The sequence below is a fragment of the Talpa europaea genome (assembly GCF_964194135.1).
Source record: "Talpa europaea genome assembly, chromosome: 14".
NCBI lineage: Eukaryota > Metazoa > Chordata > Mammalia > Eulipotyphla > Talpidae > Talpa > Talpa europaea.
In genome coordinates, this window is record NC_140082.1 from 47282084 (window position 1) to 47301720 (window position 19637).

The 19637-nt window shown below is 40.6% G+C and overlaps 1 protein-coding gene across 1 annotated transcript in view; it reads left to right on the forward strand.

Annotated features, from left to right (window-relative positions):
- The window catches only part of SLC35F3 (solute carrier family 35 member F3), a gene marked incomplete at both ends in the record, with an annotated part of 345212 nt that overhangs the window by 8039 nt on the left and 317536 nt on the right, over positions 1–19637 (forward strand). The window lies entirely within an intron of this gene.

Sequence of the window (19637 nt, forward strand, 5' to 3'; positions counted from 1 at the left end):
TGGTTAACCATGGTGACAAGCCCTTGAGCAATTGCCTCAGACATAGGCACACATTTCTCTCATGTAGCTTGAGGCAGCCTTAATTTATGACAGTATTTGCGATTGTAGGGAATAAATTGCTCCTCTCATGTGACTCGCTGTATAGAAAGCCAGAGGCTGTTTTGGAATCCTGAGGCATAGAGAGAGTCAGTGTAACTTCTCAGAATAGTTTCTAGTTTTGACAAATGTTTTCTGTGACATTTAAATTTTCTCCTTGTCAATCTGCCATGGATCATCTACAGGACTTGACTAGATAAGAATCTATTAGAAGATTATTTTTATTCCTCTTCACCATCTACTTTGTGACAATGTAGTGTTAATAAAAATTTGGGCACGTCCCCAGAGCTTTATTCAAAGGGTTGGAAGAAAGTTATGTCTTAATGAATGTTGACTTTGCTTCCCTATTTTTCTTATTAGAAATTGAGTCTGCTCATTGTCAATAAATGTAAGTTAAAATGTTCTTTTCTTTTGAAAAATGAATATAATTATGACTGCAGGTATGACACAGTGGGGTTTCCTGCTGCCTCTTTCTCATGCCATTCATGTGTGGGAGTTTAAGAAACAGTTTTCAAATGTCAAATAAATAAATGAATAAAAGAAAAGAAAGGAAAAACAAAGCAGTTTTCATGGAGAAGCACATCATGCTGGTGTGTGATATCCAGGAAGAACTTGATGCCCCTACTCTTTACATTTTTAAAAAGAATTGGCCTTTGAAATAGTTTGAAGACCATTTAAATGTGAAAACCTAGAACAATAGATTTCAAGGGTTTATCCAGACTTTTTTCTCTTTTTCTTTTTATCGAGGTAACAGTAGTTCACAACACCGTGTAGGTTTCAAGTGTAGTTTCTCACTTCAGCAACTGTATATATCATACCTAAACTTTTAAATATTAAGTCAGGTCCTCCCCGGTGGCGCAGTGGTTGAGCGCTGGGCTGCGAAGCTGCCTGCAGCCTCTGCAGTGCCAGTTTGATCCCCAGCTGCCAAGTGAGGGTCCCACATGGCGCGCAGACCTCTCCTGCCACCCGCTGCTCCCCTCGGCAGTGTGCTTCGTCAGTCTGCCTGTTCTGTTCCCTGCTCTGGCTCTGGTGAATTCTCTCACCCTTCCGTGCTTCTGACTGTACCCAGTGCTTGTATAAACAAACAAATAAATAAATAAATCTTTTAAAAAAATATTAAGTCAGCATTTGGTTTTATTAAATATTCAGCATAAAAATCTTTCATAGGCTTATCATCTTTATGCAGTGCATGTGTTTTCAGTTCATGTAAATAAAATTTATATACTTTGACTTTATCCTCAAACCCTAGGAAAACTTGGAACTTGTGTATATGTAATTGTGTTTTGCTATGTGTAACCTATATAGTATCTTGTGATTCTCTCAGAATACTCTGAGGAGTGTCAATATGGTAGCTGGAAGGGGGAGTAAGAACCCTTTCCATCTAGATCCCACTGCCACCATCTCCCACTTAAAAAGCACATGGGCCAGACAGGGCTTCAGAAAACCACTGCATGAAATTTCATACACTACTTACAAAGGGGTTCATTTGACAAATCAATAATGAGTCAAAGAACAGAATCTACTATGAAAGCTTATGCACATGTTCCTCCATATATCCATTAGTCTACTCATTCATTCATTCATTCATTCATTCAGATATCAAATGGCATTTACTTGTCCCCTGGCAGGGGGATGAAATAGGGCAGTAAATATCTTCATTTTTAAGAGACATGTATTTTCTATGGTATAATTACTCTTTCCTAGACTATTACCTAGTGGGGAGACAAGAAGATCCCTATCGATATTTGTCCTGGGGTCATCGCACAGGTATCCTCCATGTTTTTTTTTTTTTTTTTTGTGCTTTCTTAACTAAATGTCTGTGAATATTTTAGATCAACATTGACCAGCCTTACACTAAACTCTACATGGTATTGGATAATATTTTAATCGTAGGGCATCATGAACAACCGATTAGCAGCAGGATAGAATATTAAGCCTCAGGGAACTTCTTTTTCTTCTCCTATGGAACCTTGAATGCTGCTGCTAAACTCAGTTCTAATTTGTTGATTTGATATATCTCGCTTTTCCTTCTTTCATGAAATGGTGTAACAACAAAGATTTTTAACTGGGTTGATGAGATTAAGCAACTAACCCAGCACATTTCTTCCCTGATGTTTTATGCTGCAGGCATTCTGCTTCTCTCTGCTCTAAAGAAAGCTGGCATGAGATGTTTTTCTTCCTTTAACTAAAGGCCTTGTGGAAATAGCAATGGACTGGAACTCAGAGGAGTTGGGGCTTTCCTTCCAAGTCTACCTATTCTTTCCTACACTGCTGTACATTCTGTTTGTGAAATTTCTCCAATTCATTTAAGACACAATTCCCATGTCTGTAGAGATGCTCTTTTGAAGATGTTCTCTTGGCTGTTCATCTTCAGAGTCAGGGAACCTTCTAGTTCATATTGATGTGAAGAGAATGCTGCCTTAAGGGACATCTCTATCTTTTATTTATTAGTAAAAATCAAAATGTCCTCATTAATATGACCATTACTTTGCATAATGTTGAGAATGGTAAGAAATGGACTTCCATCCAGCCATTGCCTTCCATCGTTGTTCCTGGAGACACTTTGATGTGGATGCACCTAAGACTCAGGGATGAGGCTGAGCTAAAATATAGGATAGGATTGTGTTTTGGGGGACAGTCTCACTCCTTTCTTCCTCTCTTGCTTGCCTCTTTCCTCAACCCCCACCTTTTCTTTGTGCTGTGCTTGGAAGTCTGAGCATCTTTGGATGGATGTTTCCCTAACAGTCAGCAAATGGCTTAGGGTCACTTAAATCAACCCCTAGGAGCCTGATTTCTCTGCTGTTCTCTGGTTGATTTGATTCCTTTAGGGAAGGAAGGTGGTTTAGGCCTCAGGCACCCTTGGCCACTTAATGCCTGCTTAAAAACTAGAAAGTGATAACAGTTATCTTCTAGTGGCTTAGAGCTCTAGGTCCCAAGGCCTCATTTTCAGGTAAAGGTGTGAGAGAGGCACATAGTGTAAAGAAAAATCGCACCTTCCTTTCTTTTTTTGATGTTGCACACAATATTCTTTGTGTAGTATTTCACTGTTGACATGAGTGGGGGCTGAAAGGGTGGCGTTTTATTTCACATTAAACAATTCTGTGACACTGTCTATAACATTACACTTTGCCTCAATTCTGACATTCTCTACCTGGAGATTGCATCAGATCCGGTAGGCAAGGGCTTCATCCAATGAGCCCACCACCACTTCACACACCAGTCCTAAGTCAGAAATCCAGGTGTCAGCTGTGCTTCTGCCCAAGTGGCTATAAATGGAAGATTCCTACAGTTTTCTTGGGCCTGATTAATTTGCTAAAGTGGCTCACAGAACTCAGGAAAATGGTTGATTACTAGATTATCAGTTTATTATAAAAGGACATAGCTTAAAAACAGTTCAATGGAAAAATGCATAGGACAAGTGATGCTGGAAGGCTTATGTAGCTTTCATACCCTCTCTGGGTACACCAGCCACCCCTTTCTCTGTGTGTCTCTTAAGCTGTCCCTCTCAGTAGGGGGTCCTCTTGGGTTTTATGGAGACTTCATTACATTGGCTTGACTGATGTGTAAACCATTGGCCATTGGCTACTGATTGGACCTCTGCCCCTCCCAGAAGAGGGGCCTGGAACTGAAAGGTCTAACCCTTTTAATCACAGTTGGTTTCCTTGGCAACCACCCCATCCTTATGGTCTTTGCAAAAGTCTCCTCATTCACATAAACGCAAGTGCGGTTGAAAGAGGTTTCTCATGAATAACAAAAGATACCATTTTCCATTATTGCTCTTATTTATCACTTAGTAAATTCCACGCTTTTTAGAAACTATGCTAGAAATCGAGAAAGAAACAAAATTTGTATTTCTTATAATGAATCACAAAATCACACATGGGTGTAAAGACATTTTAGAGGCAATTGGAAAAATTTGAACTGCTGCTTATCATTTAATGGACCATTGTTATTTTTCTTGGGCCTGGTGATAGTATGATTATGTAGGAGAATATCTTTACTCTTAAGAGATACTGAATTATTTAGGGATAAAGTGTCAGGTCTGTAATATACTTTCAAATAGTTCAACAAAAATAAATACAGCTAATAGATAAAAAATGGGATGCAATTTTAATTTGGGGAATCTAAATGATAGATATATGTGTGTGTATTGAACAGTTTTCTCAATCTTTTTATAAAGTGGAATATTGTTTTATTGAGGTAATGTTGGTTTACATTGTTGTTCGTATTTTGGGAGAAGAGGGCCTCCTCCCCCCAAGTATTATCACCATAGTGCACCTACCACCCCAGCACCGATATTCCACCACCTTAGTGCATTGTGCTGCCTCCCCACCTTGCTCTTCTTTCCCACCCTCTCCCTCCCCGCCTCTGCAGTCCTCATCTCTGTAGTCAATTTTCAAGAGTTAGTTCTTAAATTTGGCTTTATCTGTTCCTTTATTTAGTTTCTCTATATTCCACTTATAAGCGACACCATTGGCATTTGTCTTTCTCCTTCTAACTTACCTCATTTGTCATAATCCACATAAAGGGGAATATTTTCAAATAAAAATGTCTTTATTCCAGCCAATGACAAAACATAGCCCATATCTGAAAGGGAACTACTCTATATTTGGTTTAGGGTTATTTGTCAACCTAGATAGCTAAATCAAGACATAGATGGAGTTTGTTTGAAGCCAGAGGTGGAGCTGCATTCAGGAACCGGTGCTGTAGACACAGGAGGCTCCCTGAAGGCTTTGGGAAGGTTGTATTTATGGACAAAAAGTTCAAAGAGTTGAACTTTTCCGGCCAGTGTCCACACAGGACATTCATCAGTCAAGGATGGAGAGGGGTTCTTGGTGGGTGTTCTTTGCTCAGGAGATAAGGTTCAGTATTCTGTAAATCAGGTAAGTGCTGGAGATCAGTCTCTTGAGTTTGTCTTAGGAAGCAGGCATGAGATTATCTATTTTATATATCCTCTGGTTCCTTTTTTTTTTTTTTTAGATTTATTTATTTACTTATACAAGCACTGGGTACAGTCAGAAGCGCGGGAGGGTGAGAGAATTCACCAGAGTCAGAGCGGAGAGCAGAGCAGGCAGACTGACGAAGTACACTGCTGAGGGGAGCAGCGGGTGCGGCAGGAGAGGTCTGTGCGCCATGTGGGACCCTCGCCGGCCGCCGGGGATCGAACTGGCGCTGCAGAGGCTGCGGGCAGCTTTGCAACCCAGAGCTCAACTGCTGCGCCACCGGGAAGGCCCTCTCTGGTTCTATTTTACATTGAAATCTTGCACACATGGCGTCAGAATTTAGTCAAAAAGTAGAGAGAACTGTGTGAACTCTGACAAGTGGCCTCAGGGAAAGTGGAGGCTCCTGTCTTAAAGGCAGCACTGATAGCAGCTCCCAGGGGCCTTGAATTCTGCATTGTCTCCCAGGTAGGACATGCTAGTAGGGTATGATCTGGATGTTTCTGTCCCTTCCAAATTCATGTGTTGAAATTCTAAACCTCAATGTGATGGCCTAAGGGGTTCTTTGGAGCCTGAATGGGTCATGAGGTGGAGCTGTCATGAATGGGATTTGTGCCCTTGTAAAAGGAGGCTGGAGAGCTGGCTCACTTTTTATGCCAAATGAGGGCACAGGGAGAGCCTGACTGATCTCATCATCCTGCAGAGGGTTCTCACCAGAACCCAACCCTGCTGGCACCCTGATGCCAGACTCCCAGCCTCCAGAAGTAGAGAAATAACTGTCGTGCTCCGTGTATGTGCTCTGTTGAAGCAGTTCAGGCTGACTCAGACACAAAGGCAGTATCTGTCTCAGTTTCCCTTGGCCACCTCTGGCCATACCACATCCCTCCAACATGCTCAACACCTGTGCATTTTTTAGGACCTAGATTGTGATGAAAGTGTCATGGGTGTACACTTAACTTCTGAGCTCATCCAGCTGTGTACAGTAAACATGTACAACTTGCTGTTGCTGTATGTCGGTCGTCCTGCTGGGGTCCAACATCCATTTCTAAAATAAGTAAGTGCTGGGAATGTAATGTACAGCCTGGCGATTACCATCTATAATGCTTTTTTTTTTGGAGATTTGAAGGTTTCTGGAGAGTAGACCTTAAAATTCCCATCACAAGGAAAAAGTTGTGACCGTGGTGATGCACGTTAGCTAGACTGACGGGGATGATGGGTATACACAGAGGTCAAATCATTGTGCATATACCTGAAACTAACATGTTGATTATATTTCAATGCTAAGCAACCCATCGTCCATTATATTGTTTCACAATTTTTAAATAAAATTAATAAAGGAACTTGCTCTTTGCCCTGTGAGACTTGTCTCACGTTCCAGGATTCTTTTGATGAACAAAACCTAATTTTTTAAAAGAGATTTAGAGTTATAGCCTTCTTCTCTACCTCGTTTAACTTGGAACCCCATAAAATAAAACCTGCTTGAATTTGGAGACTACTCGCCTTCCCTGAGAAGTGAGAGGTAGCAGAGCATTAATCTCAGACACGCTGCAGGTTGCGTTTCCAGGGCGGTGTCTCTGGAATGCTGCCTCTCATCTCCTGTTGTATTTTACTTTTCATTTATAATTGTGCACTCTGTCTTTCCTCCTGGCTCTCCAGGATCAGGCTGAGGCCATAGAGGGAAGAACCTCCCTTTTGAGGGCTGCTTCCAAAGAAACTGCTACCTGGAGAAGGTTGCTCTGCTGGCAAAGGAGGAAGAAGCAAAGTGATAGCCAAGTTTCCTTCCTTGCTCTGGGACTCAGGGACTAGGAAGAATCCTGCTTGCCTTTAGCAACTCAGAACATTCATGTGCCGATCCCAAGGAAGGCCTCATCATCGCTGTTTGTAACTGCAGGAACTCACAGAGTAATAAAGAGATTATGCAGGGATAGTGGTAATTTTACCTCAAGGTAAATACTGAGAATTGGAGGCAACATTTTGTTATGGGTGTTCCCGTGATAAACAGGGAAGAACTACTTTTTCAGAATAAGTAAAAGGGAGACACTGCTGTTGGGATCAGCCTTGGAATGTAGAAAGCAGAGTGCCTCAGTATATTAAAGAGCAAGTAGTCTTTGACGTGGGAGCAGGAAGAATTGATTGGTTTTGGAATAAACTATGCACAAGGTCAGAGACAGAGTACTGGGTGGAAGGCTAGAGTGGGGTTTGAATTTCAAGCACTCTTCAGGGGAAGCAGTGTGCACGAAGGTGCTAAAACCAAGGGAGGAGAGATAGCAGCTGCTTTGTAAATCTGTTGTGAGCATTCTTGCAGTTGTCGTAGATGAATATTAGCTCTCATTTCTCTTGGACATACAATCAGGAGTGGAATTTCAGGATTGTAGAGTTGTGGCTGCCTAATTCCAAGGTTATCTCCAGAAATCCCCATTTCTGATATTCAGCACTTGAATCAGCCACTCTCCTTGAGGGTGGGTGGGGCCTGTGAGTTGCTTCTGGCCAATAAAATGTACCAGAGATGGCCTGTCACTTCAGTGACGATGTGCTACATGTGATTCCATCATGCCAGCAAACTTGTTTTATATCCTCTCTCTCTTGCCAGCCTGGATGAAACAGTGTCTATGTTGGGGGACCTGCATAGCCTTTAATTGTTGAGGTGGCCTCGGCCAATAGCCTGCAAAAACCTGAAACTCTCAGTTCTACAACCATAGGGAACCGATTGTTGCTGATAGCCATGCAAGTAGAAAGGCAAACCCTTCCCTACTTGGACCTCTAGATGAGAGCAAGACCTGGCTGACGTCTTGATTTCAGCTTTGTGTCAAGAAAGGAGTGAAGAATAGGCTGATGATGCAATCCTCCGCAAGGGTAAGGAAACAGAATCAAGCATTCAGCTGCTCCCAAATTCTAGTCCTGGTTCTTCCACTTACTAAGTGGGTTTTATTGACTCTCAACCAGCCTGGCCATCCCTTATGTTCTATAGTCAGTGAAAGGATTTGATAAGATTATATCCTCAGTCCCTACCACCATAAGATTTTAATGGATGTAAGGTTTATCTAGAACATGAGGAAACATTGATTCTCTAAATGAAATAAAATTTAGAGGTAAAGCAAAGAAAACAAAAAGGCCAAGAAAACCTGCATGCTCTCTGGATGATGATCCCAATGTATGTGCCCTCAACAGTTTACAGTGGGTGAAGCCCGTGACTTGACTTCTTGATACTAAGTCACTGGGAGGGAAAATCCTTGCTTTTTTCTTATTCTTTGTTGGTACATTGGCCAAAAAATATATTGACCAACTCTTCTTTTTTTTTTTTTTAAAGATTTATTTATTTTTATACAAGAATTGGGGTATAGGCCAGAGATGCACGGGAGGGTGAGAGGATTCACCAGAGACAGAGTAGGGAACAGAACAGGCAGATGGACCGAAGTACACTGCTGAGGGGAGCAGCGGGTGAGACAGGAGAGGTCTGTCCCGCCATGTGGGTTTCTCCCTGGCCAACCGGGAATCGAACTTGTGCTGCAGTGGCTGCGTATTGCTTCATAGGTTGCGTCTTAACCCCTGTGCCACCAGGGAGGCCCGACCAACTCTTCTTTAATTATGTTAAAATGCCAAAACATGGTAGAGTCAATATTTACATGTCAAAGCCTTGAAAATAACAATTTAAGGTTCTAACGCAACCCTTAAGGAAAATGAGGATCTCTATGAAGTCACAGGACATATGATCCTGGGGTTACACTTTTTAAGGGGCAGTAAGGACAATGGCAGACTTAATATTGATTTTCCCTGGATTATTTCTGTAAAGCAACTATAGGATTTTGAATACCATATGATTTTGCTCACAGGTGATTCATGAAGAACTAACACAAATGAATGGCCACAATAAAGCCAAAATAGCCAAAATAAACTTTCAGACTCTAAAACTAAATGAATGGTTACCATAAGGGAAAGGGAGAGGAGTGGCTAAGGGTCACATGTGTGTGAAGGATTGGACTTTTGGAAGAATTAGACCTAGAGTGATAAACTTATGTTGATTTATAATGATGCAGCCCAGAAGCTTATCATGTTATAATGCAATGTTACATTAATAAAAAAATTTAGAAAGCTTCTTGAAAAAGAAATCACACCACTGTAGTGGCCACCAGGAAACTGAGTGGGTCTTTGTGGTGAGCAGCTCTATAGAGATGGTGCTGGCAGAAGCTCTTCTTGGAGATGAGAGAGATAATAGAAAACTTGAAAGGGCTGGAGGACAGAGTATGGGCATTGTCCCTTTGAGAACTATGGGTAAGGGAAGCCCCACCATGGCCCACCCCCAGACATAGAGCAATATGCTTTATCATTGGCGGATGCTTATAACCAGAGTTGTCCCTGAAGCAGCTTATCAAGGCAAGCAGCTTATCAGAGCGAGAAGCACTTGGTTGTTCTTGGTGTTCATTGCTGCAGGTGTTTCCTTTGATACCTTGTGGGGAAGATAGTTATGGTGTGCCCTTTGATTATCTCTCGCACTGCTGTGAGGTCTTATCATTTCCTACTTGGAAAACTGTGGCTGTTAATAGGCTGAGGTGAGGAGTATTGAATAATTCATTCATAGAGCCCTTGTATTTTTATGTGGTTCTCAGAGTCCTGTTGATGTTTGTAAACCTTGCAAAAAAGAGAATTACCCCCAATATACCATGTGACAGATAAAGATATAGATATATGATTTCATCTATATCAATCTGAAAAACTGGCAACACTCATCTGATGACAATGTCAGAAAGTGGCTACACTTAGGTGCATGGACTGGGAAGGGCTTGAGGAAAATATTCTGTGTGGGTATCTAGGTAGCAGCATAGATGTATGTAAAAAAAAGGTATCTGTGCACATAAAAATCTGTCAAGTGTTTTACTATATGGGTTATACCTCAATTGAAAATTCTCTTTTAAAAAAGGAGGTCGTTGAAGGGAAGAGGACTCTCCCTATAGAGACATCACTCCCTGGATGGATCAGGTTTTTTCTGAAGGAGAGTGGCCACCTAGGAGCTACTCAGAACAGAAAATGAGGACTCAGGTTCCTTTATTGCCATTGTCACTGTTGCTCCATTGAAGTGCTGAGCAGCAGGACAGCTCTCAAAAGTTGTCCCATTTGTTTTGGACATGTAGATGTTTGTAAAGAGGAGCACATCTCATTTCTGCTCTCCCCTTTTTTTTCCTTTAAAGAAATGCTGCCTTTCTTCTGTTTTTGCAACTTAAACTTCAATTTAGGTACATGATTTAGTGCACATGGAGTTTTGAAGAAGTGTATGTTTAAAGAAAACCACACGTTCTAGCCATTTACTTAATGACAAGACACAGAGACCAACATAAACATAACTGGGACTTAGTGTATTACCCTCTGTGTCATTCCTTGTCATCATATCATTTGACTACTAGTCCTCCCCCAAAGTTGACAAAGGAAGCAGAAGAATGGTGAAGCACAAATTGGTTCCCTTGAACCTTTTATCCATGGTAATTGTAAAATTTTATAAAAGAAAAAAATACAATTGATGCTTGCATGCTTCCCTTTATTTAAATTTCTATGCTTCAATTAATTCCAAATAGCCCAACTAACTTACTGTCAACAGTAATTTTGGATACTGTCCTCAGCGTGAATGGCCTTCAGAAAATTATAGGTGCAGAGTGGAAGCTCATTTGGAAAAAATATATTCTATCAGCCTATAATCTTAAAAAAAAAAATGAATGTAGGGCCTCCCTGGTGGAACAAAGGGTTAAACACAGCACTATGAAGCTATCTGTGGCCACTGCAACACGAGTTTGAGCCCCGGCTGGCCAGGGAGCTACCCACATGGCGCAGCAGACCTCTCCTGTCTCACCCACTGTTGCCCTCAACAGTGTATTTCAGTAGATCTGCCTGTTCTGTTCCCCACTCCGTCTCTGATGAATCTTCTTACCCCCTGCACCTCTGGCCTGTACCCCAGTTCTTATATACATTAATAAATAAATCTTAAAAAAATGAATGCAAAGTAAACAATATTAGAACCATATTTTTAATAGAATGGGTAGAAAAAAAGGATTTACTTTTTGATCCTACAGATTGTGAGAGTCTGATCCGAGGACTCCAGAAAGGGAGAAGGGGAGCCTCTCAGGGGTTGGAGGACGGAATGAGGGGCTGTGGAAGGTCAGGACCAGACTGAAGAGGATGGTATCCCAGGTCGGGTGGGGGGGTCTGACCTCATGTCCAAAACACATAGATCAGCTATGGTTCAGATACTAATAACTCCTTTTTTTCCCCTCCTACTCTGTTAGCACCAATAGCCTCGAACTTAAGTATGAGGGGCTTTATTCCATTTGGAATACTGTTGTATAAATTGTAGGGATTGTATTGTTTACCATTCTTTACTAGCTGCTAAGCAGGGTGCACAGAGTGTTGATGATTCATGTGAGTTCAGAGCGTGTCTCTGCATGCGTGCATGTCCAGGCTATAAAATAGGTGCATAATTTATCCTGCACATTAAAAGTGATCTCCATCTCTGTGAACTCTGTGAACTTAAGTGAGGTTACAGCATGTCTTTATATCCACTCCTCGTGTTCCCAGACCCTGTTGCTGCTTGTGTTTCCATTACACTCGCTACCAGGTCTTTTATGTGCACTTGAATTCCTTATTCTTAAATGTTCACAAATCCACTGTGTAATCCAAATAATTTACCTGATAATGACTAGGCAGCTATTGAGTTGTATAACCCATATGGCTTTAACTATTTTTTTAAGTGAAATGAAATACCATTAGACCAAAAGACATTCTGGTTAGAAATATTTTAATGAGCTGTTTCAAAAAAAATTTCTCTGAAATAAAATGTCCATAATGAAATGAATATAAATTATACATGTACAGCTTGATGAAAGTTAAAAAAAAAGATATTTACATTTGCAATATGAATATACTTAAAGATAACTTATTTTTACAATATTAACATGCTTAATCCACATCAAGAAACAGAACATTAGGGCATGTAAGCTATTTATTTTTGATACAGACATAAGAGCTCTCCCTGCTTCACTATGATGTGATAGTAGCTTCCTACAGATGGGGGATATTTCAGTGAAAATCTAGCTGGATCCTGACCTTTATAAGGAAGCTGTGTCTGGCACCGGTATGTTGCTGTAGTGATTAAGGCGTCTTTCATATGTTGTAATGCGGACATCATGTGAAAAATAGAATCTCATCATGTTTCTTGAATGCTTTAGGTTTATGTAATCATTTTAATATCCCTTTGATGGACTAGTGTTCCAGGCAGATCTCTATGCTGCATTTCCCGTCTGTTTATGCATGTTTGTCCACCCGCTTCACTAGATGCCTTAACATTTTAATCACAGCTTTTTTAAAGCTCCTGTCTGATAGAACCAACCCCTGGTAGTCTCTGTGTTGTATTGATTGCTTTATTTCTGGATTGATTTTTCCCTAGCTGTTTTGTTTATCTTATAATGTTTGATTGAATGCTGGATATTTTTTGTACAAGAATGGACGAGATTGGGTTATATGTTATTAGTGACCAGAAATGGACACACACATCTTCTTGTGTCAGGCCATTGGAGTGGTGGATTGAGTCAGTCAGGTTGAGAATTGGGTTGGGGGATTTCTTTGTTTTTTCATTTTAACTTTCTTGTAGCAGTAAATTCTTTGCCTATATTCTGGGAGTGGGGAATTTCCAGCTTCACCCCAGAGTGGGCTGATTTTTCTCCTTCCTTCCCCAGAAGCAGATTATTTTCCCCTTTGCATTAGAGTAAGAGAGTTTGCTGCCCAATGCCTTAGAGTTTTGCTTTGTATGAGAGCAGGGATGGATGCGTGGATAGGTGCCATGCCCGTCTCCCAGGAACCCTTGATCATCTCCTAGTAACTTGTGCTACCCTGAAAGGCTCCTTCTGTCTCTTGCCCTGGCCTAGTGCTTCTAGTGAGCTACCTGGTGGAAGCTCAGGAGAGAAAGCTTGTGCGTACCCTCCTGTAGTCTCAGCTCCCCTGTTCTTCCAATTATATATATGCTAGTTTCCACCTGGCCTTTAAGAAATCATTCAAAATTTAACTGATTTCTTCTTACCCAGTAGTATGGAAGCCTCCTCTTTGTGCTAGGTTCTGCTAAAGATAAAAAATATTTGTGTTTCATCTCAACTTGGAGGCACTTGTCACTCTTTGAAGTTTCGTTTGCTTATTTCTTATGACTTCTGCTCTCTGTTGAGCTCAATAAATATAATTTTATAGATTACCTTTGCTGTTTGAGTAATGTTCTCTTGGTTCTATGTCCCAAGGAGAAGTAGCAATTGGTTCTTAGTTTTAAAAATGAATATTAATTATGTAGTCTTTTTGGTCTTGGTGAATATTACCAATTCACTCAGAGGTAAGAGGTGGTAAGTATTATTTCTTAGTGAAATCCTTCTCTCTGAGTAGCTATGGCCTTGCTCCCCATCCAGGTTAGTCTCAGGAAGGCAGTGGCACCTGTCTTAGGAAATATTGACCTTTTGATAATTTTTTGTCAAAGGGGAGCAGAAGTGACAATACAGTTCAGAGTAAATTTTCACAGGTCAAGTAAGTTTGTATAGGTTACTGTCCTGTCTGTGTCGTAATATCTTTGCAAAATGCCTTACAATTCACATCTCCCTGTTAGAGTACCTTAGTCTCAGAACAAGATAGAAGTATTTTGGGAGTATTTGGCGCTTCCCTCCTCAAGTCCCATTTAGTGCTGCCATCTTCATATAGACAGGCATTATGTGATAACCGTACCTGCCACTTAGCATCTAACAATCTCTACCGTTACTTCCATCTACTCCTAGGAATCCAGTAGTTCATGACAGCTGGCACCAAAATCCCTTCCCCACATCCAAATGAGACACTCCCCCAAGTTTCACAGAAAAGGGGAACAAGAAAGAACCCCACCTTAATGTAACAGGAAGCAGAAAAATGCCTTGGGGTAGATTAGAATGCCACTCCTGTGAGGACCTACCTTTAAAAGCTCAATGATGGGCATTTAGAAAGTTATATCTTTGATAACAACTTTAGTCAGAATGCAAAAACCAAAGAATGAACCAAACCAAAAGAATAAAGAGGGTTTAGGACCTATACTTTGCTAAAACATCAAGATGTGCAACTATAAGCCAGAGACACACTACAGGGGGGAGGGCGGAGGAGGAATTACAGTCAAAATAAGGAGGGTGGGAATTGTATGGGGAATATAACCAAGATGAAAAAGCGTATATTGTGCAAAAGTAAAAAATGATGTAAAAAATATATAAAGTGTATATATATATATATATATATATATATAAAAATCAAGATATGATGTAGACCTGCTTGATTAAAAAAAAAAAAAAGGTAAAGAGAAAAATTGTCCAAGGCTGGATATTGGTAGATCCCTGTTCTGGCAGGTGGATAGTAAAGATACTTTCAAACCATCTGATTAGTTGTCTACTTGAACCGCGCATTGTGAAAATTAAGACTTTTCCTATGAATTAGAAGACATCGATTATCTAAATTAGCACTAAAATTCTGTAGGAGCTGCTATTGTTTTGAAAGAGCAAGTTTGAGATTCTTTCATGAAGGCAAAGAAGCACCTTAAAGTGTTTGGAAAGGAAAGAGATAGGATCACATTTTCATTTTGTAGCTTTTAAAAAAAAAATTATTTATTTATTTATTAATTTTAAAAGATTTATTTATTTATACAAGCACTGGGTACAGTCAGAAGCGCGTGAGGGTGAGAGAATTCACCAGAGCCAGAGCGGGGAGCAGAGCAGGCAGAAGGACCGAAGTACACTGCTGAGGGGAGCAGCGGGCGGCAGGAAAGGTCTGCGCGCCATGTGGGACCCTCCTCCGGTGGCCGGGGAGCAGCCTGGGAGCAGCCTGGGAGCAGCCTGGGAGCAGATGGAGATAGAACCAGCGCTGCAGAGGCTGCCGGCAGCTTCGCAACCCAGTGCTCAACTGCTGAGCCACCGGGGAGGCCCCACATTTTCATTTTGGAAAACCCACTTTGCAGCTGAATAGAGAATGAGCTGAACTATTTCCTGGTTAGGAAACTAAATGCTGTATCTTAGTTATCAGAAAATAAAGACTACAACTAAGGCGGGGTCACCGAGAATTCTAAAAGTGGGGTAAAACCGGTGAGGAGAGACATTTGAATTTCTGACTTGGATGTCTGGGAAGTAGTTTGCAGAATTCAGGAGAGAGGTTTGGGTTGACTACACTTCTCAAAACTATAGGTGAGAAGCGATAAATGGAGCCATGGATCAATACTCTTTCTCCTGTTGGTTAGTTGAGGGTCTTGTTCAAGCAACAAATATCTCATCTGTTAACTATAAGCAAAAAAGTTGATTTCTAAAAGACCACAGAAGACTCACTCAAATTATGGAAGACCAAATGGCCATGTCTGAACAATAGACATGATGCTGGCCTCCAGACACTAGGAAGCAGTGACCACAGCAAAATTCATCCCTAAGAAGACCTACAACTGGTAAAATCTGATCTCCGCTCGGATTTGATCTCACTCTGTCTTTGCTTCACTTGCTGGAGATTTGCTGGAGGTTTCTGATGGCTGGATCTGGGTTATGTGATTTTCTTGGACTCTACCAGGTATTGAATCTTATGCCCCCAGCTTAGGTCATTGGAAACTGCAGTAAGAAGCAAGCTCAGAATATTGCCTTTGGTTTTGAAATGGATAGGGAATTTTCCCCCAAAAGGATTTTTGGGATATTAATAATCAGGGGGGATAGATGCTAGAAAACAATAAAATGATTATTACATCTAAGGAAGTTGTGGTCAGTGAAGGAAAAAAGGCTGAAAGACGAGTGGATGGACACACAGGCGGATGAGCATAGGAATGTACCAGAACTAGCAGTAGAGTCAGAAAGACAAAAGGAGAACAAAAAAGAAACAGGGTCACAGAAGCAAGGAGCCGAAAAAGTGCTAAGAATGCGGGACTAGTTAACATCAAGTTTGACACAGCAGTTATGGAAGATGAGGAATAAAAATCACCCATTTGGTTTATTTGTGGACTGTTGGACTGCAAGCACCCACTCTCCATTAGCCACTGTAGAATTTGCAATGGCAAACATGTCCATTCTTTCCAATCTTTTTCCTGATGCTTTAATTTCTTTCAAGGTACCAGGATCTAAGAGTGGCAGCTAGTAATTCGAACATCAAGCTAAATAAGTAAATGTTAATATTACTTCATGTCTAATTGGCTTATACACTGCTATAGTTAAGTGTTACTGGGAACTTTGTGAAATCCCTATTGCAGAGAAGAGGTAAAATCTCAGCTTGTGTTAAAAATGTCTTCTTACCATGGAATAAGGAAGAGTGTGTGACACAGAGGGGAGCAGAGCCGCTGCCACAGCTGAGAGATGTCAGAGTGACTTAATCACAGTCATTGCTCAGTTCCTGCTCCTGATACTTATGGGTTCACTTGAGGGAGAACCACTTACAGAAGTCAGCGTGAATCCTATTTAGAAGAATGGTTCACTTAAGTTCTTTTGGTGCCTGAACATTTTCTGAAGCAAGGCAGAGCGTGATAAACTCAGAGAGAGAGTGGGGTGAGGGGAGAGAGTGAGCGAGAGAGAAAGGAGAGAGAGAGAGAGAGAGAGAGAGAGAGAGAGAGAGAGAGAGAGAGAGAGAGAGAGAGAACACACAAGTGCACACAAGTAGAGAAACCATCAACAGCTCAGAGGTCAGACATCATGGTATCCTTTCCCCCTCTCTTTTAAAATATCATTTCCATTGTCAAAGTATTATATTAAATTTAAGCAATGCACACAAGGGATTACATAAAATAACTACCGCGGCCCAACTTTCTCTCCTGGCAAGAGATAACAAAATCTGTTTATGTATTGGCGTGAGATTAATTTTATTAGAGTCACCTTCACTCAGCTACATACAGTCACACTTGTATTTCTTGCTAGAGTAGAATAATTTGCATATTGTTCTGCACCTTGCTTGCTTTCACTTAGTCATGCACACATATGTAGCATTGATGTATCTTTCAGTGCCAGTACCTATCAGTCATGCAGGGGAATAACAGTACATTAATACTGAACTTATTTCCATTGAACTGTTTGGATTTGAGAGAAGATACCAAAAAAGGCAGAGAGACACAGGGACACATATGCAGAGAACTGGTATCAAACCTAACTTGAGGTTCTGTTGAGCCTGCTTGCTGGCTACTCCATCCCCCCTGCACTTAGTAGGTCCAGTCCCAGAATAGGCCAGTGTGTGCTTTTGCCTCTTGGAGTGTGAATTTCCTGTATTCAAAGATGGATTTCTAAGCAGGATACCTAAGCATATATCAGCCTCTTCCTCTGATACTCACTAGAGGAAACAGCCATCAAATATAATTTTGACTAAATCAGACCTGCTTGTTGCCATTTGTCACCTGTTTGCATTGCACTGGCTTTTATTCAAACCTCTCCCTGTTGAGGGAAAATTAATCCAGTTTTTAACTATTATTAATATTTCTGCAGTAATCATTCTTGCACCTTTATCTCATGGATTTGTTTTTGTTTTTCTGTGAGACAGACATTAAAAATGCACATTAATATTTTTAAGATCCCATCCCTACAAAATGCCTTTCAATAAGTTATTGATTTCTAACACTCATACCAACTGCATAGGAGGATGTCTAGTTCTTCATGTACTGGATAGGCCATAAACTTATTTTTCATTATTTTGCTCCTGTTACCCCCACTGAGAATTCTTTGACTGGCTGCCGTATTGTGCTTGCATTCAGCGTAGGCAGTTGGAACAGTTAGAGAAACGAACTGTTCTCTTTCCACACACCTTATATGGTTGTAGCTAAGGTGCCGAGCCCCTGTGAGCATGCCTCTCTCTCATTTTGTAACTATGGTATTTCTGCCCCTCAGTGATTTGACTGATACTTCAGTTATTCTTGACAGCACATTAGGGCCTTTTTCGAGAAACTCATTTTACCTGAGTTGCTGTGATCTTACATCGTACAGATTTAAAATCTCATAACTAAATTTGCTGGGAAGAGATAAGAGATATGTTTTTAAAGCTATGATGTATCAACTGTGGCTGAGTATTTGTTTAATACAATTCTTTCCATGAAATCAACCCCATTTGAGGAAAGAAGGGGTTATCATGCTGCATATTGCTGCACCCCAGCATCTGGAACACCATCTGACCCAGGGTCTGTGGTCACAATGTATGTGTGGAATCATTGTATCAATTAAAATTGTGTGGGTTTTCACAGGAAATTATCCCCTCAACTTGTCACTCAAATCCTCGTCATAGCTACAGAGTGGAGAGACCCATGCCTAATTACACCCTTGCTGCCATTGCTCAGACTCTCTTTACACCCCTCTAAGAGAATGTCCTTTATAAATGGCATCAAAAGAATACTTTCCTTTGATCATCCTCAGGGTGGAAAATCATTAACCTTTGAGACTAGAATTTTTTTGACAGTTTTATTGAACTGCCTCTATTTCTGGTATTCAATTTGAGCACATAGGCATATGCCCATGAAACCCTCACCACAGGCAAAGCACTGGACATATCCATCACTCTGGAAGGTTCTCTCATGCATCCTGTCTGTGGTAAGAACACTGAACATGAGACCTACTCTCTTAGCAAACATTTAGGTGCCTAACATCTTATTGTTCACTAGAGCTCCATGTTAGACGGCAGGTCTCTAGAGCTTAGTCACTGTGTGTAATTGAAACTTTATACTCATCAAGCAACAATGCCTCATTTTTCTCTCCCACCTCCAGCTCCTGAAATCACCATTCTATGCTCTGCATCTATAGGTTAGATTAATTTTGATACCTCATTGAATAGAATGATGCAGTATTTGTCCTTCTGTGACTGGCTTACTTTATTTAGAAACAACGTCTTCTAGATTCATCCATGTTGTAAGGGTTTCCTATTATTCACAATAGCCAAGGTATGGAAAAAATTGAAATGTCCATTGATGGATAAATGGGGGCTAGATATTTTGTTTTTGAAAATAGCTAAATATTATTCTGAGGTAATTCTGGTGATGAAAATGGGAGACCATGATAATGCTCTTGTGATATGGGAAACCAACCTTGCTTTTATAAAGCAAGACAACTGTTTATCTCATTTGGCTCCTCAAAAGCTGATTGAAAGAGTAGCCTTTGATCTCCATCAGTTATCAGTAACGAAAGGGAATCTGTTAGTTTTCTGAGGAAAAGTGGTTGGTGAAATAATGTTCATGGATTTTTTTTTTCCAGGTTGTAAAGTAAGCTTCCATGATTTTCCCACACTCTCATTATATTATTAATTATTTTGTTCTTTGAAGTTCAGTCAGCCAACATACAAATGACATTTATTAACAAAATGCAAGTAGATTGGGCTAATATTTTTGTCATTTTTCAGTAATTATTTCCACTAAGTTTGCATTTGTCATAGTTTCTATAGATTTAGATCCCTCATATAAAAAAAAAAAAAGAATAAGGCCATATATATCTGTTAATATGATAACCTCGCACAAGAAAATGGAAGTGTTACAGGGCAACCCCGATGTGAAATGGGTTGCCTGACTGTGGGTCCTCATCCATGTGCTTAGACTTAGACTTAGAATAAGACTCAACTGCAGGCACACACAGAAAGGTTAATAAAGGGTTT